Raw genomic sequence first — 22,614 nt, forward strand, 5'->3', positions numbered from 1 at the left:
CCAGAATCATATTACAGGATTATACATCATGTGTATGACTGTGTTGACAGATATATCTACTATAAATCACATCCAATTATGCTACTTATTTTACTTTTTTAACATGCACAGAAATAAACCCCATCCATGTTCTCCTTTTGGTAGGTATTTTCATTATTAAACATGCAATGAACTACATGGAGGGAAAAGTACACTGCATTCAGCACCACGGACAGAACTCTTGTTAACTTGTATGCACGAAAACACAAGAAAGTGGAAGAGCTCAACATTACATTTAAACTACTCAATCAGTGTGAGGAGTGAAGTCTGATGGGCTTTGACTAGAGCAGTGAAGTCAGGTATAGTTTCTGATGTCGCTATGAGCAGGATTGCTGAGAGGTAAGAGATGATCTGTGCCTTGACTTGTTATATTTCATCACTGAAAATGTCTGTTCACATACATAGGTTGACCCAAACAGTACAAACATCTTCTGAGCATGACTCCTAATCTTTGGAAAGTTTTGTTCGTCGAGAGATGCATAGAACCTCGTCGGTGACATTGTTTTGAATAGTTCTCCAATCACTGCATCACACAGAAGATCAATAAGTTCAAGTTGCAGGTCAGTGGGAGCATTATCCACATTGACGGTGAAAGGAGAGGAAACCACAGCATGTCATTTTTCAACACTTTTAAATCCTCAAAACGAGAAGAAAACTCACCACTCAAAGCACTCAGCAGAGATGTATACTTCTCCCGCTGGTCATCTGAGAGGAACAGACTAGTAGTGTCAGAAGGTGGGTCAGATTGTTGGCTTCTACTTGGTGGTTCAGGAGGAGTCATTTTCCCTTGAAGGCTTTGACAAGGCTGTACATCTGATGTGCAAAAAGTCCCTTCCCTTGTAGTTTGGAATTCAGTTCATTCATGAGGGCCATGATGTCCACGGTGAAGACAATATCAGCCAACTATTATTTATCTTGCAGTCAAAGCAAATGCACTATTTCCTTGAATTTGCAAAAACTCAGCAATCTCCGACTTCAGGTCCCACACCCTTTTAAGCACCTTCCCCAAGGGGGAGATCTGCATGACCCGACTCTGTCTCTTCCAACAGTGAGACAAACTGCCTGTGGTTTAAATATTTTGCTCTTAAAAAGTTTACCACATTAGTGACTATCTCCACAACATGGCTCATTTTCAGAACACACAGAGCACCTCTTGATGAATAATGCAATGCAGGAAAATACTTTTCTGATCTGGGTTCAGCTCAGCTACTTTATCCCTTTCAAAAGGCCAATGTTTTTTCCTGTCAAGATTGGCCACTCATCAGTGGTCACACTGGATAACTTTTAAAAACTCAGTCCCAGCTTTGCCACACACTTATTAACCAACCTCTTCCAATAAATCTTTCCATGTGGTTGTGCTCTTCATTGACTGCACTGAAGCAAGCTCTCCAGTCATTTCTAAGTCTGGGGTTTTGCCTTGAATTGAGAATAGTCTGATGGGTGAAAATATGTTGAACAGCTTGTGTGCAGCCTGAGGGAAGGAACAGAGCAGACTTTTTTTGCTACTTTTTCAAATCCCAAATAGAAATTATGTTTTTCCCATTCTGGAGAGAGTGTGCAGATGACGTGGCTATGTTGAGCATAAAAGTGATCATTTGAAATAGATCCTATATGCTAGTTGTTTGGTAACTTTAGTTGTGAACGACACAAACCTTAGAATGTCATTCTAAGGTTTGTGTCGTTCACAACTAAAGTTACCAAACAACTAGCATATAGGATCTATTTCAAATGATCACTTTTATGCTCAACATAGCCACGTCATCTGCACACTCTCTCCAGAATGGGAAAAACATCATTTCTATTTGATTCAGTTCAATTATATTCTTCTTACTATATAAACATATAATATAAATTAATAGCACGGGACTTATAAGCATATCTTGTCTGCTAAATAAATGAGCCTACAGCCTATGGCATGGTGCATAGCCAGATAACATACAGTAGGCCAACTCCTATTCTGTTCTCCTGAAATACATTTTCTTCATGTCATAATGTTTCTTTAGACCTGAATAAAATAAATAAGGGATTTATTGTGATGGTGTATTTAAATTGATTTCTTAAACTTTCTTAAATGTAGATGTTCCAAGCGCGAGCATCAGCGGCTTGTATGTGTGGAAGCCTGGAGATGTCAATCATGTTTATGTTAGTTAACGGTCAATTACCGTGAGACCGGCAGTCATTTGCATGACATTAACCGCCTGACAAAATGTCATGACAGCCACAGCTTTATCTGTCTGGCCCAGCTAGGCACAGGGCAGAAGTAATGATAACTAAATTGTGTGTTAGGCTCTCTGACCCCCAGCTCTATGAGCCTATAGTCCAGTGTCCTCAGCTTTATGTGCACTGTGGGACTGTCACTGTGCACTCTGAACCATAGATATAAAGGTTATGAGCTCAGGTCCAGTGTGGCGGTGCCCCCAGTGAACTGGAGGATCAAGGAGACACACATGAACACACTTACACTTGCACACACACACACACACACACACACACACACACACACACACACACACACACACACACACACACACACACACACACACACACACACACACACACACACACACACACACACACACACACACACACACACACACACACACACACACACACACACACACACACACTGCCGTGGGGAGTCAGGGTTATCCTCTGGGACAACCCAGTCATCTAGGCAAGCTCTGTGGTCACGTCCTTAATCTCCTTTCTCTTGATTTCTTTTAGCGCTGTAATTCTTTGTCACTCTGCACCACAACTTTTTCCTCTCCCCTCCCTCTCTTTTCTCTCCCCTCCCTCTGTTGTTCTCTTATCTTCCTCTCTTCCCCTGGGCTAGCAGGTTGATAAAGAAGTCCCATAGGTTTGGAATAATCTACTGCTGCATGTGGTTAAAAGAGAAAATACTGCTTCAGTGAAAAAGGGAAGAGGAAATAGTGGTTTGGTAAGGAGATCAAGAGGATGCCGTTGACCTTTTGCTAAAACAGCGATACTTTGGCGTGGTGGAGGGGGAGGGGGGACATTACAAATACAGCATGATTCATTTTGATAACAGAATTATATAAAGTGTCTTTTCAAAGTGCATGAATGCTAATATCTCCATTGGAAAGGATCTGAGCGGAGCAGAGCGGAGCAGTGGGCCCACTCCACTGGCTTTCTTCAGAGAGACAGAGAGAGAAGTTGGCAGGTTTGATGAAAGAATGAGGAGGGGGGAGAGGGGAGGAGGGGGGGTCTCAGTGCAGCTTGCAGGCTGAGGCTGGCTGAGTGCTGCAGGCTGGAGTGGGAGGAGGGAGCCTCAGCCTCTCTATGTGGGTTTCAAATGCAAAGGCTGTTGTGCTGCAGTCAGTGTGTTGTGCAGGTAGCAAGTAGAAGGGTCAGGAGTGTTTCCTAGCCACGTGACCTGAATAGCATTATACCACACTCTAACTCTGACTTGCCTAGTTAAATAAAGGTTAAATAACATAAAATAAAAAAATAAAATAAAAACTAAGGCCCTTGGTCAGGTTGCATGATCAGGAAAGATTCCTGGCTCCAGTTATAAGGGACAGTGGTGGCCACTGCAGATGCAGTAAGTTAAAACACAATCTAACGGGATAGCTAGTTAACATAATGTCACAAAGCATGATTCCCTAGCCAGTTAACTTTCATTCTGAAATAACTTCATATTTCCGAGTTAGTCAGATGTTAGTTTAGAAGGACTTGAGATTGGCATGGGCGGTAACTAGCTAAACAATCAAATTGGCCAGCCACTGTCATGCTTTTTTATCCTACCAGATCCGTGAGGAGAAGGTTCTAGCTAGTGTATCCGTCTGTCCTTGGACTCTTGTTGGATGTATTTGTTCGGTTTATCGGGTCCCAGGCTCCCATGACTGTTAGGATTATTCATTTACAAGTTAATGACAATCAGCTTTTTGCTTTAGTGCCCTCTGTACCTGACAGAGCAGATCTAGTCTCACGTGAGGAAGTAAACCGTCTGGCGCCGAGAGACTGATTGGGATGGAGACTAGAACAGACCCAGACGTTCTGAATGAACCGATGCACATTTGAGCGCCCCAGGACTGTCCATTTACTTGGTGCTGTTATAGTTTATACTGTCCCCCCCCCATACCAAATAGCTGACAAAACAATCCAAGCAATGTGTGCATGGCCTATGTGCCAGCGGAGCTGCTGCTGCTGCTGGCAGAATAGTAACTGAACCACTTATTTTGAACAATATATTTTTGAACCAGGAAAATGTATACATTTATCGCACCTTTAGGATAATGCTCTAATGGGTGGGCCGCCACTGATAAGGGATATGATTGGGACTCCACAGTAGGCACCAATTTGTTGTTCAACGTTTGGCAGAATCTAACAAGTTGGTTTCGGTAACACTCCATTACTGTCATAGTGATGGTAGGATTCCGCTTTCTTCCCTGATTCAATACAGTAGTTTGGGTCAAGATTCCGTTAGTTTCTTATCCCTCCTAATGTGCCCTAAATTTTCTGACCCATCGTTCTCCGCTGTTGTGCAGGACAATCTCTTCCTCCAGTCAGTGTTAGATCTGTATTGGGATGCAAGTGTATTGTGTGTTGGGATGCGGCTCTCGTCTTTGGGCGTTGCCCACTGTTCCACACATTGAGCAATAAAAGAGGTTCCACAGGGAACATGAACGTAATATTAATAATGCAGTGTGTCGCACTGAAATGTGTCCCTAGGCTCTCCAATGCCAGGCACGCAGCGTTCTCCTGAAATGTGCACTCCCATCAGCCCACTGAGCCTTCAGAACAATGATGGACACAGAGAGGACAGCTCAGGGATGTTCCCACTCCTGTAGATATACATACAGAAAAAAATGTACCGAAAAGTTTTCCATTTAAAAAAAGATTTGAAATCGAAGGGGAAGGGAGGAAGGACCATGAAAGTTTCTTATTGACGATGTTTGAGAAGTTGAACATAAATAATTGCTTGGCTAGTCTCACAGACTAACACCAATACTCCCCCCTATCACTATAAGTTAAAATAAGTATGAACAATCGTGGACTCTGACAGTGGACAGTTCCAAACACACAAAAGCCATAATACCTTGTTAGAGTAAGAAATATGCATATTATTGACATGTAGAAAACGGCAGTTGTCTCCTCATATACTGTATGAGTACAACAGAGACTAAATTAATCATAGTAAGGCAAACTTGCTTTCGGCAAGGCTTTGTTTTTACAGCAGCATTTTTTCAAACCGGAGCGCACTCTTCCTTTGCAGTGGGTTTATTTTCCTTTTGCCTGTCCCTTCCAGTTGCAGATGACATTCAGTTTTTTTCTCCATCACTTTGTTAGCATTCAGCTCAGTAAATATATCACTCTCAGCAGGTCGGTAATAGCCACACCAGCTCTCTACACACATGAATGAAAAAGTACACACACACACACACACACACACACACACACACACACACACACACACACACACACACACACACACACACACACACACACACACACACACACACACACACACACACACACACACACACACACACACACACACACACACACACACACACACACACACACACACACACACACACACTCACCTCCTCTTAGCCCCGTGCCTGTTTCTCTATGCTGTAAGATTTGGTAGTGACTGTGGGGAGGGACTGACGACCTGTCAATCTGACGCGCACACACACACACACACACACACACACACACACACACAGACACACACTTCACTGCCTAGACTGTCACAGAACTCCACACTCTCCCAGGGCAGGTGTAACTAATGCAGGAGGCTACCATGGCGAGACTGTGTGTTCAGAGAGACTACTGGAAGATTGTCACAGATTGTGTTCAGAGCAGGGAGGCTGTTCTGATGGATATCTCTGATTCCTCTATCCACAGTCTTCCACATTCCTACCTTTCATTCCCCAGGGAACTATTAAGTATTTAGTAGGATCCCCAATTAGCTGTTTCCAAGGCAGCAGCTACTGTTCCTGGGATTCAAACAGGAAACAACACAACAAACAAAATAAATAATATACATAAATATACCATACACATTTATATGACAATTGAGCCATTCAGCAGAATTTCCCATCCAGAGCGACCTTCAGCTAATGCATTCATCTTAAGATAGACAGGCGAGACAACCACATATCACAGTCGTATCCCAACCACGTATCACATGCATAAAACAATACATAATACAATACAAAATGCATAAAAATGGTCTGTGTCTCATTACAGTACCTGTCATGCCGTAAGGTGTTATTTTATCTGTTTTTATTTCTAGTTTGAGTTACCTGGGGTGGCAGAGAGTTTCATTTAGCCATGGCTCTTTTTAATACTGTGTGTTTCCCAGCCTCTGTTCTGGACCTGGGGACTGTGAAGAGAACTCTGGTTGCATGTCTCGTGTGGTACTGATGAGTGTCCGAAATGTGTGCCAACTGCTTGAACAGACAGTTCGGTACCTTCTACACATCAACACCTCACACAAAGACCAATAGTGATACAGTCAATCTCTCCTCAACTTTGAGCCAGGAGAGATTGACGTGCGTGTCATTGACATTCGCTGTCCGAGGACATCTAAGTGGAATACGTGCTAATCTGTTCTGGACTAACTGCAATTTGCCTATGTTCTTCTTTGCCGCACCTGACCACACAACTGGTCAGTAGTCCAAGTGTGACAAAACTAGGGCCTGTAGGACCTGTTTGTTTGACTGAGATATCAAGAAAGCAGAGCAACGACTTATCATGGACAGACCTCTTCCCATTTTAGTAACCATTGAGTCTATATGTTTTGACCATGATAGCTTGCTATCTAGGGTTAAAACCCAGCAGTTTAGTCTCTTCAACTTGCTCAATAGCCACATTACTCTATTATAGATCTAGATGAGAGATTTGTCCCCAAAAATTTGATCCAGTACTTAGCACTGGCCTATTGCTAGTTACCCATTCTAAAACGGACTGGGGCTCTATGTTAAGGGTATCAGTTATTTATTTTAGTTGCCTCTCTAGCAACTGGAGTTCACCAAAGGTCAACAGTATTTTCACGATAAAATGAACCAATTATATTTCTGCCTGTCTTTGGTGTGTCTTTCCAGATGAGTCACTCTGGCTTGTCAGCAACAGTGTTCTGAAAGCACACACTCCAGGGTCTACAGTATGTTTCAGGAAAACAGAAAACTAGCTGTTATTGGCAGAGAGGTTTGGAACTGTCTTTCTTATTGGTCAATCCACTAATTTACCGCTTGATGATGTCACAAGGCAGGCCAAAACTCCATCCCACCAAAACAGGCTGAAATTTCAGGCGGTCTTTTCAAACAGCTCTTACATTAAAAGGGCAATATCATATTTTGTTGTTGTTGATCATAACGAATCCAACGATGGATTCTTCTGTTTTCTCTCAGTTTTACTACAGTGCACAGCTCAGCTCTCAGAAGACCTACTTGTACTCCACAGGGGTCAACGATCTTGCTGCCAATGCTAGACAGGCCTATGTGATACTTGGCAAACTCATATAAACTTGTGATACAAAAGCAGGGATACAGGAGCCTATTCAATTGAACATGGCAACTGGGTTTCTGGAATGAGACAAAACCATTCACGCTGCACTCAAGTACTTTAAAGCGTGTATTCAATGAAACATTGTTGAGTGAGAAAAAAAGAGAAACTCAAATGAACGTTGATTAGTACTTTCTCGCTGAGGGGGAAGACGTTTGTTTCTGATTTATTCCAATTCAACTTTATTCATCCCCATGGGGGGCGCTAGATTCGATTGAATTTCTTTGTCATTTAGAGATGCTCTAGCTACCAAAGATACAGTACATCAGATGTCTGTGTTTGAACTGAACTGAACTGAAATGATGATATAATCTGTAACGGAGAGGTTGAGAGCGAGCGGCGCTACATCAGATGACTACAATATCTCCTCTCTACTCTTATCTGAGATGACAACACAATGCGCTATTCATTATGTTGTTGCGCAGCTAGCCTCCCAACACAGACTAAATCATCCACAGTTGGACATCTTTTGTCTTAACACTACTAGTGTTGTTCCCAAGGTTTACCTTTAGGCTTTCAAACCGTGCTTCAACTAATCCAGAGTGATGGAGAGTGCTACCAGTGGTGTGAAGTACTTAAGTAAAAATACTTTAAAGTATTACTTAAGTAATATTTTGGGGTATTATCTGTACTTTACTTTACTATTTATATTTTTGCTTCACTAGATTTACTTCACTAGATTCCTAAAGAAAATAATATACTTTTTACTCCATACAGTTTCCCTGACATCCAAAAGTACTCGTTACATTTTGAGAGAAAAATGGTCCAATTCACACACTTATCAAGAAAATATCCCTGGTCATCCCTACTCCCTCTGATCTGGTGGACTCACTAAACACAAATGGTTAGTTTGTAAATTATGTCTGAGAGTTAGTGTGCCCCTGGTAATCGTCAATTTAAAAAGAATTGTGCCTTCTGGTTTGCTTAAAATAAGGAATTTGAAATGGTTAATAATTTTACTTTTCATACTTAAGTATATTTAAAACCAAATACTTTTAGACTTTTACTCAAGTAGAATTTTACTGGGGGACTTTTACATATTCTGTTAGGGTATCTTTACTTTTACTCAATAATGACAATTGGGTACTTTTTCCACCACTGCATGTGACTCTGGATGACAATAATGTTTGTTTCCAACATTAGGGCTATTTTCCTAAAGAAGATAAATCCGCTTCGGGCTTTGCTTCCTTGCCACGATGCTAACGAGTATGGTGATACTGGTATCGTCCTGGCCCTAGTAATAGGGCTCTTTCATTAAGCCTCATCTCTAAAACAAACAATCACAGGTCTTCAGCAGCTGAAACACACACACACGCACGCACGCACGCACGCACGCACGCACACACACACACACACACACACACACACACACACACACACACACACACACACACACACACACTCCATCACTCTGGATTAGCTGTTATGAAAAGGTAGATTAATAGACGGATATTCAGTCTGATTGAAAATATTGCTGCAGGGAATGCGTGGGTGTGTGTGTGTGTGCGTGTGTGCCTGGTGGTGTGTGCCTGCACATTCATGTGTGTGTGTCATATCCTTGTTCACTCCTCCCCCAGGCACTTTAACTTCCTGCTAGTTCTTGTTGTTGTTTGTTTTGCATTCAGTGTAAAAAAAACAAAGAATTCACGTATTTGCTTAAAGGTTTATGAAACATTGGTGGATATGTTTAACTTCACAGACAAGGGTTACACTGTAGGCTAACGACATACTTAACAAAATCATAGGGTCTGCTAGGTATCAGGCTCCATAAAAACATGCAATTAACATTGAATTATGCCCCCGCTGTTATGAAATTAGATCATGTATTTTCAACATTTCACCATCATACATTAGTAACTACATAGAAATAGATTCTTAATTCCATATGGCCATTTGCACAGTTAGCATAGCATGACACATAGCCTTTAAGGATGGATTGGCTCGTTAAAACACAATAATCATTTCACCCTTTTCTTTCCTTCTAGTCAATTCAGGAAGTACACCGAAATCCAATTCCATTTCTCCTCAATACTTTTCAATGAGGAACATCTGTAATTGGAATTTAGAATATGGTTTACTTTCTGAATTAAATGGGATTGAAATGGAATTGTCCCCAACCCCGCCTTCTATCCTGATATAGAAGAAGGAAGGAAGCTTCCACCATTCTGGACTGCTTAGTCTGTGGATTAGAACCGGGGACAGAGATGAATGACAGGCTTAGAGTCTGAAAAGGCCCACTCCTCAGGAGCATGCGCAGTGCGAGTTAGCTCCATTTCACACTCTATGGGTGGAAACTTGCTGATCAATCCTGTTCACGTTCCATTTTTCATCTCCCAAATGCAAAATACATCACGGCATCGTCACTAGCAGTGGCACGGTACATTGCATAAATCAATGTCTGCGCTTGTGTATTTGTGCGTGTGTGTGTTTATGTGTCTAGGACACAGGCTCTGAGGTGGCGTGTGTGTGTGTGTGTGTGTGTGTGTGTGTGTGTGTGTGTGTGTGTGTGTGTGTGTGTGTGTGTGTGTGTGTGTGTGTGTGTGTGTGTGTGTGTGTGTGTGTGTGTGTGTGTGTGTGTGTGTGTGTGTGTGTGTGTGTGTGTGTGTGTGTGTGTGTGTGTGTGTGTGTGTGTGTGTGTGTGTGTTTGTGTGTGTGTGTGTGTGTGTGTGTGTGTGTGTGTGTGTGTGTGTGTGTGTGTGTGTGTGTGTGTGTGTGTGTGTGTGTGTGTGTGTTAAGGGGGGGTGGTGGTGTGTGTGTGTGTGTGTGGCCCAGCCCCCGAAGTGACTATTTTAAACTGTAAGTAAGGTTTCCTCTGTGTTGTCATAGGAACACTGCATTATCTCACCAACCCCCTCTTATAACACCTCTGGGAAGCAGAGGTTCTGTTGTCTTTACATTATGCAGGTCTGATGTCTGATTGGAGGTTAACATTAAAGTAATACTATTGGTCAGATGTTATAAAAGCATCTTATATTAATTTCTTTCTCATTGTTCCTGACCAGCTGTGGTGATATAGACTATCTCTCTTTCTCGCTATCCTCCCCATGGACCTTTGGGCATGGCCTTTTAGGCTTTGATTTATTTCTCTCTCCCTCTCTGATCACGCCAATAATAATGCCTTGTAATGCTAGTATTGTCTTGTAACTTAAGCTTAAACATGCCTTAAATGTGGATCCATTCATTTCACAATGATATTAAATATCTACCTTTTGATATAGACAATTCTTATTCCTATCTTGATTACCTATTACTGTAACTCAACTATAGTCTCTTGCATATTGCTAAATAATCTTTAAGGAGTCAGATATTCAGTTTGTTAACATACACATTTCACAGTCTTATTACGGGTAACATGTGAAGTGTGTATACAGTATATAGTACCAGTCAAATGTTTGGACACAACTACTCAAGAGAAATGACAGCACATCATTACTTTAAGACATGAAGATTCTGAACATTTCAAGAACTTTGTGCAGTGGCAAAAATCATCAAGCACTACGATGGAACTGGCTCTCATGAGGCCTGCCACAGGAAAGTAAGACCCAGAGTTACCTCTGCTGAAGAATATTAAGTGCATTAGAGTTACCAGCCTCAGAAATTGCAACCCAAATAAATGCTTAACTTATTTCAAGTAACAGACACATCTCAACATCAACGGTTCAGAGGAGACTGCGTGAATATGGCCTTCATGGTCGAAATGCTACTAAGAAACCACTACTAAATGACACCAATAATAAGAAGAGACTTGCTTGGGCCAAGAAACACAAGCAATGGACATTAGACTGGTGGAAATCTGTCCTTTGGTCTGATGAGTCCAAATGAGAGATTTTTGGTTCCAACCGCCGTGCCTTTGTGAGACGCAGAGTAGGCGAATGGATGATCTCCCCATGTGTGGTTCCCATCAAGACGCTTGGAGGAGGAGGTGTGATGTTGTGGGGGTGAATTGCTGTTGACACTGTTTGTGATTTATATAGAATTCAAGGCACACTTAACCAGCATAGCTACCACAGCATTCTGCAGTGAAACGTCATCCCATCTGGTTTGCACTTAGTGGAATTATAATTTGTTTTTCAACTGGACAATGACTCAACACACCTCCAGGCTGTGTAAGGGCAATTTGACCAAGAATGAGATTGATTGAGTGCTGCATCAGATGACCTGGCCTCCACAATCACCTGACCTCAACCCAATTGAGATGGTTTGGGATGAGTTGGACCGCCGAGTGAAGGAAAAGCAGCCAACAAGTGCTCAGCATATGTGGGAATTGCTTCAAGACTGTTGGAAAAGCATTCCAGGTGAAGCTGGTTGAGAGAATGCCAAGAGTGTGCAAAGCTGTCATCAAGGCAAAGGGTGGCTACTTTGAAGACAAATATAATGTCAAATATAAAATATATTTTTTGATTTGTTTTAACACTTTTCTGGTTACATGATTCCATATGTGTTATTTCATAGTTGTGATGTCTTCACTACTATTCTACAATGTAGAAAATAACACAAATAAAGAAAAACCCCTGAATGAGTGGATGTGTCCTAAATTTTGACGGGTACTGTTTTTTGCACTCAGTAGTTTATTAGGTACATCACACCCATATATACTGAACAAAAATATAAATGCAACATGCAACAATTTCAAGTTCATATAAGGATATCAGTCCATTGAAATAAATTCATTAGGCCCTAATCAATGGATTTCACATGACTGGGCAGGGGTGCAGCCATGTGTGGGCCTGGGAGGGCATAGGCCCAACCACTGGGGAGCCAAGCCCAGCCAATCAGAATGAGTTTTTCCCCAAAAAAGGGCTTTATTACGGACAAAAATACTCCTCACTTTCATAAGCTTCGTCAGGTGGCTGGTCTCAGACTATCTCGCAAGTAAAGAAGCTGGATGCGGAAGTCCTGGGCTTGCGTGGTTACACATGGTCTGTGGTTGTGAGGCCGTTTGAACGTACTGCCAAATTCTCTAAAATGACTTTAGAGGCGGTTAATCGTAAGGAAATTAACATTCAATACTGTAGCAAATTTTCTGGTGGACATTCCTGCAGTCAGGATGCCAATGGCACACTCCCTCAAAACCTGAGACATCTGTTGTATTGTGTTTTGTGACAAACCACACATTTTAGAGTGACCTTTTATTGTCCCCAGCACAAGGTGCACCTGTGTAATGATCATGCTGTTTAATCAGCTTCCTGATATGCCACACCTGTCAGGTGGATTGATTATCTTGGCAAATGAGAAATGTTCACTAATAGAGATGTAAACAAATTTGTGTACCACATTTTAGAGAAGTAGGCTTTTTGTGCATGTGGAACCTTTATGGGATATTATATTATATTATATTACAAGGACCGACAGAAGAGTTGTGCATTCTGAAATGCCGTTCTGCACACTACTGTTGTACTGTGCCATTATTAGATGTATGTACACATATCAGAGATTACCCCCACTAGATGTTGAATAAGAGAAACCTCAGAAAGTGGTTTCCCTGGTTCAGTGCCCAAATGCTGTAAACACAAAGCATCACTCCCTGCCAACTTTTCACACACACACACACACACACACACACACACACACACCACCACCACCACCACCACGCTGCAAGGCTAATCTCCAGTCACCAGGGCAACCAAAAAGAATGCAGCGGGCTCAATGCGGAGTAACATAACAGAGGGGTGCTTCAAAGTCTATAACTTTAACCTTCCTTTCAACACATTCTAGAAAATAAATTGTCACACCAACAGACCTAGGCAGAAAATATTTGTATTTTGTAGTTCATTTGAAAATACCAACTTTTCAAATACTCAAGGTAGTCAAATATAGAGAATCGGGTGTTAGTCATTGTCTCTGATTGGGAACCATATTTAGGTAGCCTGTTTGGTGTTGGGGTTTGTGGGTGATTGTTCCTGTCTCTGTGTTTGCACCAGATAGGGCTGTTTTGGTTTTTCACATTTCTTGGTTTTGTTAGTCTATTCATGTATAATTTCTTTATTAAAGAACCATGAATAATAACCACGCTGCGTTTTGGTCCGCCTCTCCTTCGACACAAGAAAACCGTTACAGAATCACCCACCACAACAGGACCAAGCGGCGTGGTGAAAAGCAGCAACAGCAGGAGAGGCAGCGATGTCTGGACTATACGACTTGGGAAGAGATAGACAGGTGGGCGGTCAACCCAGGGAGAGTGCCGGAGCCCGCCTGGGATTCGCTGGAGCAGTGCGAAGAGGGTTATAGGAGAATGGAGTTGGAGAGACAAGCACGGCGGCGCAGTAGGAAGCCCGAGAGTCAGCCCCAAAAATGTATTGGGGGGTGGCACACAGGAAGTGTGACGAAGCCAGGTAGGAGACCTGCGCCAACTTCCTGTGCTTACCGGGGGGCGAGAGAGACCGGCCAGAGCTGCCAGTCTGCATGGAGCAGCCAGAGCTGCCAGTCTGCATGGAGCAGCCAGAGCTGCCAGTCTGCATGGAGCATCCAGAGCTGCCAGTCTGCATGGAGCAGCCAGAGCTGCCAGTCTGCATGGAGCGGCCAGAGCTGCCAGTCTGCATGGAGCAGCCAGAGCTGCCAGTCTGCATGGAGCGGCCAGAGCCGCCAGTCTGCATGGAGCGGCCAGAGCCGCCAGTCAGCATGGAGCGGCCAGAGCCGCCAGTCTGCATGGAGCGGCCAGAGCAGCCAGTCAGCCAGGATCTGCCAGAGTCGTCAGCCAGTACGGAGCTGCCCCTCTGTCCAGAGCTGCCCCTCTGTCCCGAGCTGCCCCTCTGTCCCGAGCTGCCCCTCTGTCCAGTCGGGTCATTTAGAAGGGTCGCCGTGGTTAGGAGGCCACGGAAGCAGACAATGGGGCGGACTAAGACTATGGTGAAGTGGGGGCCACGTCCAGCACCAGAGCCGCCACCGCGGACAGATGCCACCCAGACCCTCCCCAATAGGGGGCAAAGAGGCACTGAGTTTGTTTCTATGTTTTGTTTGGTCAGGGTGTGATCTGAGTGGCATTCTATGTTGTGTGTCTAGTTTGTCTGTTTCTGTGTTTGGCCTGATATGGTTCTCAATCAGAGGCAGGTGTTAGTCATTGTCTCTGATTGGGAATCATATTTAGGTAGCCTGTTTGGTGTTGGGGTTTGTGGGTGATTGTTCCTGTCTCTGTGTTTGCACCAGATAGGGCTGTTTTGGTTTTTCACATTTCTTGGTTTTGTTAGTCTATTCATGTATAGTTTCTTTATTAAAGAACCATGAATAATAACCACGCTGCGTTTTGGTCCGCCTCTCCTTCGACACAAGAAAACCGTTACAGCCTGATGCAATTATTTTCTTTGATATTCAAATAAACGGAAAAACGAATTATATTTTAAACTATTTTGAATACCTCTCAAAAAAAGTAGTATTTGAACACAAAAAATAAGTATTTGAATGCTGCCCAAAATTTTATGAAGAACTAATTCTACAACAGTTCGTTTAATTAGTCTAAATATATGCTCATTAGCATTGAGGCATATAACTGGATCTACACAACTATGGCCTGGGACATGGACTAATGACACATTTGTAGGCCTGAAACCATCTGATAAATGTCACTTTCAGGCATGTAGCTATATCTGGGAAACAGTTTGAGGGACATGGACTGAACATTAGAGGAGAACACACTTGCAGCTTTAAAAATGACTAAGAAATACATTTTCATAATGAGTAAGGCAATACATTAACACTTAACATCAAATTCTTATTCGTATTTATAAACTGGATGGGCCTAATCCTGAATGCTGATTGGTTAAAACAGCATTCCAGCTCGTGTCTATTCAGCAAGTTACCACCGGCTAAATCTGTGACATTAAATTGCCTATTTACTTTGTTCCATTTGACTGCACAATCCACTGTCATCAGCCCAGCCAGGCAATTTATACATTTGATCTCCACTATAAAAAGCATCTAGACATGATCTCACATTTCTTTTAGACTAACATTTAATTTTCAATAGCGGAGATTTGTATAAACCCTGCTCTCTGTTTCTCCGACATTTGCGACATTTGTTTCAGCATTCAAATTCGATCTACAGCTTTCCCATAGTAATAAATGTGTTGGGAGTCGGGACGAGACAGACAGGCAGGCAGCGTTTCTCAGCCAGTCGAAATCATGAATCAACTGGCATCATTTTAATGGATTTATACAAAGAAATGTAATTGAAAACAGGTAAAAGTGCAGCTAGTTTGCAGTCTTTCCAGCTTCAGTTTGTAGTGATTGCGTTAGCTGTGTTGCTGGCTAGCTCCTCTGAACATCAGTGTCCTGACGAGTGAGCACATGTTCTATGCCAGGCGAAATCGGGCCAGTATGACAATGGAACATTTAGATACAGAACAAAAAGATTGAGCGACTGGGCCGCATCTCTAGCAACTGAACCGATAGAACAAATGACCAGCCGGCCTGGGTAGCAACTCTAGATTTGTGTTGGGACTATGTCTTGTGGAAGGATGAAATAGTATGAATAAATTAATCAAAATAACGTTTTTAATGAAAATATGCCAGTCATTATTTGAATATGTTGGTAACCCATTGTCTAAAAGTAATAATGCACTTTGTCTTGGGCCTGACAACACCTTTGCCAATATACCCTCCAAACACAGGCTTTGGGGGCATCATCACTTAAGTAGTAACTTTGATTACTACAAAAGCAGCATTGTTGCTACATAGGACTTTAGAACTATCTTTATAATTGCATTATAATGATTTTTTTTACACATGTTGAATAAGAAACAGTCACTATTCCTCTTGTGTACAATAGTTACAAAAACTCACAGTTAATTGCTATGCATTAAAAAGCAATTACTAAAGCATTATGTAACAACATGCTAATAAAACGCAGTGGTGTAAAGTACTTAAGTAAAAATACTTTGAAGTACTACTCACAGTTGAAGTCAGAAGTTTACATACACCTTCGCCAATTACATTTAAACTCAGCCTTTCACAATTCCAGACATTTAATACTAGTAAAAATTCTCTGTTTTAGGTCAGTTAGGTTCACCATTTTATTTTAAGAATGTGAAATGTCAGAACCGTAGTAGAGAGAATGATTTATTTCATCACATTCCCAGTGGGTCAGATGTTTACATACACTCAATTAATATTTGGTAGCATTGCCTTTAAATTGTTTAACAAGGGTCAAACGTTTTGGGTGGGCCTCCACAAGCTTCCTACAGTAAGTTGGGTGAATTTTGGCCCATTCCTCTTGACAGTGTCAAGGTTGTGCGCTACTGGTGGAGAAGTCAGGTGCAGGAGAGCAGAGCTGTGAACAGGCGCAAACTTTATTTAGGCAGAGGCAAATAAAACAGACAGACGCAACTGCGTCAAAACCTCCAGCCAAAGGAAAAAGTGCAAGGCGTGAAACAGTCACAAAATAAGCAAATGTCTAACAATTAAACATCCTTCGTGAAATACATTGGAAAAACCAGCCTGGCGCGTAACATGAAACACGTAACAAAAACAATTCCACACAAAGACATGGGGGGGATAATACATGCAGTGTGATTAGGGAATATAAACCAGGTGTGCAGGGAACAAGCCAAAACAAATGGAACAATGAAAAAATGGAGCGGCGATGGCTAGAAAGCCGGACGCCGCCCGAACAAGGAGAGGAGCCAACTTCGGCGGAAGTCGTGACAGACAGAGCTGGTGTAACTGAGTCAGGTTTGTAGGCCTCCCTGCTTGCACACACTTTTTCAGTTCTACCCACACATTTCTACAGGATTGAGTTCAGGGCTTTGTGATGGCCACTCCAATACCTTGACTTTGTTGTCCGTAAGCCATTTTGCCACAACTTTGGAAGTATGCTTGGGGTCATTGTCCATTTGGAAGACCCATTTGCAACCAAGGTTTAACTTCCTGACAACATCTTGAGATGTTGCTTCAATATATCCAAATACTTTTCCTTCCTCGTGAAGCCATCTATTTTGTGAAGTGCACCAGTCCCTCCTGCACCTTCACAACATGATGCTGCCACCCCCATGCTTCACGATTGAGATGGTGTTCTTTGGTTTGCTAGCCTCTCCCTTTTTCCTCCAAACATAATGATGGTCATTGTGGCCAAACAGTTCTATTTTTGTTTCATCAGACTAGAAGACATTTCTCCAAAAAGTACAATCTTTGTCCCCATGTGCAGTTGCAAACCGTAGTCTGGCTTTTTTATGGTGGTTTTGGAGCAGTGGCTTCTTCCTTGCTGAGCTGCCTTTCAGGTTATGTCGATTCTGTAGCTCAGTTGGTAGAGCATGGCGCTTGTAACGCCAGGGTAGTGGGTTCGATTCCCGGGACCACCCATACGTAGAATGTATGCACACATGACTGTAAGTCGCTTTGGATAAAAGCGTCTGCTAAATGGCATATATTATATATTATTATATAGGACTAATTTTTACTGTGGATATAGATACTTTTGTACCTGTTTCCTCCAGCTTCTTCACAAGGTCCTTTGCTGTTGTTCTGGAATTGATTTGCACTTTTCGCACCAAGGTACGTTCATTTCTAGAAGACAGAACGCGTTTCCTTCCTGAGCGGTATGACGGCTGCGTGGTCCCATGGTGTTTATACTTGTGCACTATTGTTTGTACAGATGAATGTGGTACCTTCAGGTGTTTCAAAATTGCTCCCAAGGATGAACCAGACTTGTGGAGGTCTACAATAATTTTTATTGTAGAGATCTTGCCTGATTTCTATTGATTTTCCCATGATGTCAAGCAAAGAGGCACTGAGTTTGAAGGTAGGCCTTGAAATACATCCAAAGGTACACCTCCAATTGACTCAAAGGATGTCAATTAGCCTATAAGAAGCTTCTAAAGCCATGACATCATTTTGGGGAATTTTCCAAGCTGTTTAAAAGCACAGTCAGATTAGTGTATGTAAACTTCTGACCCACTGGAATTTATGATACAGGAAATTCTAAGTGAAAAAATCTGTCTGTAAACAATTGTTGGAAAAATGACTTGTGTCATGCACAAAGTAGATGTCCTAACCGACATGCCAAAACTATAGTTTGTTAACAAGAAATTTGTGGAGTGGTTGGAAAATGAGTTTTAATGACTCCAACCTAAGTGTATGTAAACTTCCGACTTCAACTGTATGTAGTTTTTTTGGGTATCTGTACTTTACTTTACTATTTATATTTTTAACCATTTTTACTTTTACTTCACTACATTCCTAAAGAAAATATGTACTTTTTACTCCTTACACCAAAAAGTACTCATTACATTTTGAATGCTTAACAGGACAGAAAATGGTCCAATTCACACACTTATCAACAGAACCTCCCTGGTCATTTCCACTGCCTATGGTCTGACGGACTCACTAAAATACAAATGCATCCTTTGTAAATTATGTCTGACTGTTGGAGTGTGCCCCTGGCTATCTGTAAATATAAAAATAAGAACATTGTGCAATCTTTCGCTTAATATAATGCATTTTAAATTATTCATACTTTTACTCTTGGTGCTTAAGTATATTTCAAACAAAATACTTTTAGACTTTTACTCAAGTAGTATTTTACTGGGTGACTCACTTTTACCTGAGTACTTTTCTATTAACTTATCTTTACTTTTACTCAAGTATGACAATTGGGTACTTTTCCCATCACTGATAAAACGTTGCTCTGAAAGTAATTACAGAGTTATTACAAAGGAACAAGAACAGCTTAACGTTGAGTACGACTGAGAATGCTAACAGTAAATACAAATATGGCTATTAAGTGTCTTTGGTAACTAAAATATCCATGCCTTTCTTGATTCAACTACAGCCAAGGTAGGTGAAAAATCATGTTCATTTGTATTGTTGGTAAACTATCCCTTTAAAGATGGTACAGTGTGTGTTGAAACAAGAATACTTTGAATTGATTCCCTACACCTGGTGCCTGCTCAGGAGAATGGACATTTACCGAATGTTCAGATAGAAATGTAATGAGTAGATCAAACATGATCAACTCTCAGATGGATTGGAATATTATAGGAACTTGTGTGTGCTTTATTTATTAATTTATTCATTATCTTCAACATGCAGTTCTAGATACCGGCAATTAGTTGAATGCAGCCAATCAAATAATTTCTAAAAAGTAGACCATTTCTGAGATCTGAATTGAACATTGGTTTTAAAGTCGTTTTCAAAAGTAGTAATTTTTGTGGATCTGTATTCAAAAAGTTGTAGTCACCTCCAACGTAACTATCTGTTCCTCCCAAAAAATTGTTACTTTCCACTAAGCATATTTAAAACTATAGTTATCCGAGGTCTGCACACCACACATCTCTCACTTCTTTATTCTGAGGCTTCTACCAGACACCATCCGCCAACTAAATACACCTGTTAAGTCCCAAACTATTTGATTAATTTCTTATTTTCATGTTGTATCTTTGAGGCATTGTCCGGCTGAACTGTGGCGGTTTTTGGAACATCGGATCAGAGTGCTGGAGTTTCATCAATACTGCATTGCTCCCGGTCTCTGCTCTGGCCCTCGCTGCCTCGCTGCCTCCCAGAGTCAATTCAGCCCTCAGATGTGGAACCCACCCTGGCCTGCTGCCGGCACTGAATGGAGGCAGATTAAACAGCCTGCTCAAAGAGCCCAGCCGTCCTGCCATAAATTACAGCCTGGCCACCGCATCGATCGGCAGGCAGGGGACCGCGAATTCTCAGTTTGTCTTCTTGACTGCTTTGCTTGGGGCTGGAGCGCGACTAGCCTTTTTAAATGGCTTCCACTTGCAGCGGCACCTTTGATATGAATGTCAGCAGTCTTTCTCCAGACAAGGTCTTGCTGTCAGAGAGAATTTTGTCTGATTCAGAAAAGCTTTAATGTCCTCAAAGAGGCAATTCATTTTGCAGGAGTCATAAAACATATAAGCCAAATGATATATTAAAAAACAACAGCAAAAAGCAAAACATTATATTTACTAGCATGTCGGCCAGTACATACCAAAGCCTGGCTCTGCTTGGCACTCAGCATTAAGGAGATAGATTGGGGGTAAGGCCCTGCCATATACTAATGTCCTGTCCAGGGGGTGTACTTGTATATCATGCTGCCTCTCGCTACAGAAACAGGAGATAGGCTCTTGCCCTATGAGCTGTTCCGGCTCGCACAAGCTTATTTACTAGGCTGGGTTAGTGCAATTTCATATTAAAATGTAAAAATGGGCAACATGTTAAAGTGTAAGCGCTAATGTGCAATTAGTACGATATTTTGTGAAGTTGCAGAATTGCATTCGGAATCAAACCTTAGGCCAGAGGGGAGGGATTTGGGGTGGAGTGATCAGGTGGCACCCTGGGAACTGGGTCCTGCAGCTGTCAGTACACAGTATGTCCAGGACGCTGCTCTGTGCGATTCCAACTGAAGAAGTGTGCACCTCCGACGGTGTGCCAACTCCTACCTGCTGAGATCTATCCGTTAGAAAGTTAGTGATCCTTGTGATAAGCATAACATCAAGTCCGAAGGCTCCTCTGTTTGTCCGCAAGGACAAACTGATTGTGTTAAATGCCGAGGAGCAATCTGCAAAACATGATATGCACATTGGTTCTGCTGTCCTCCAAATGAATGTGCACCAGATTTAAAAGTGAGAAGATGACATAATCTGTTCCTCTCTCTGACTGGTATGCAAATTTGAGGAGGTCATGGAGGTGTTTATGAATTGGATGGGGTCAATGAGGTGTTTGGTGCTGTTGATGAATTGAAGGGGGTCAAGGAGGTGTTTGGTGGTGTTGATGAATTGGAGGGGGTCAAGGAGGTGTTTGGTGCTGTTGATGAATTGGGCGGGGTCAATGAGGTGTTTGGTGGTGTTGATGAATTGGAAAGGCTCAAGGAAGTCTTTGGTGCTGTTGATGAATTGGAGGGGGACAAGGGGGTGTTTGGTGCTGTTGATGAATTGGAGGGGGTCAAGGAGGTGTTTGGTGCTGTTGATGAATTGGAGGGGTCAAGGAGGTGTTTGGTGCTGTTGATGAATTGGAGTGAGTCAAGGAGGTGTTTGGTGTTGTTGATGAATTGGAGGGGGTCAAGGTGGTGTTTGGTGCTGTTGATGAATTGGGGGGGTCAAGGAGGTGTTTGGTGGTGTTGATGATGTGTGATTTTCATGAGATTTAATCAAGAGGGATGTAAGAGGGACAGGTCTGTAGTCATTTGACGCGGATGGGTGAGCAGTTTTTGGTACAGGTACAACAATAGATTTTTTGCCACAGAGATAGAATTCCCGGTGTATCCAGGGACTGCTTGTAGAGAGAACAGAAGACAGCTGAGAGGAACAATTGTTCAGGACACGATGACCTATGTTATTAGGCTCCGGGCTTTTTCGTGCTCCAGTGCTTTTGAACACTCGTTGTACAACTTCCTTACTGACGACAACCACACTCTCGGTTGTCATGATGTCCTTCTCTGGGTAGGCCGGGGAAGCGAAGCTGCCCCCTGCTTCGAAGCGGGTGAAGAACTCATTCAGTTCATTGGCTGTGGAGAGGCGCACCCTCTCGCCTGGGCAGAGATCGAGTCATTGCCTCCCTTTGAAGTGGGTGTTTGACACGTGAAAGTGTCAGTTGCATGAGAATTCTTGTACTGGCATTTCACCTTTTTCATCTCTTTGTTCCCCCCCCCCCTGTACTTTCGAGTGGATTCCCGGAGGCAAACACTTGTTTCTTCTTGTTAAACACCACTTTCAACACCTTGGTCACCCACGGTTTGTTGTTGGGAAATATCTTACATGTATTTTGGGGGCTCACATAGTCATCATAGAATTCAATATAGTCAGATTTTACATCAGTCATTTCCTTCAAGTCAGCTGATTGATTTCTCAAGTACACTCCAGGTAGTACAAAAAAAAAAAAAAGCTTCCTTGCAATTGATCAATACGGTCATTATCCCACACTTTTACTTGTTTTTCCATCACCTTCTCCCTTTTGAGTAACTCTCTATCAGTTGGTGTTATGATCTGATCAACCAAGTGGGGGTCTGACCAAGGACGAATACACTTTGGGAACTGAGCCGTAACAGATGTCAATGATCTTATTTTTCCTTCTTAGACAACTCACATACTGAGTGGAAGTACTCAAAGT

General features: G+C 42.3%; 1 pseudogene; it reads right to left on the minus strand.

The window, feature by feature from the left end:
- Nucleotides 1–279: 279 nt before the first annotated feature.
- Nucleotides 280–22,326, minus strand: LOC127913557 (general transcription factor II-I repeat domain-containing protein 2-like; annotated as a pseudogene).
- Between the last annotated feature and the right edge of the window lie 288 nt (nucleotides 22,327–22,614).

The sequence above is a fragment of the Oncorhynchus keta genome, chromosome 3, assembly GCF_023373465.1.
Source record: "Oncorhynchus keta strain PuntledgeMale-10-30-2019 chromosome 3, Oket_V2, whole genome shotgun sequence".
Classification (NCBI taxonomy): domain Eukaryota; kingdom Metazoa; phylum Chordata; class Actinopteri; order Salmoniformes; family Salmonidae; genus Oncorhynchus; species Oncorhynchus keta.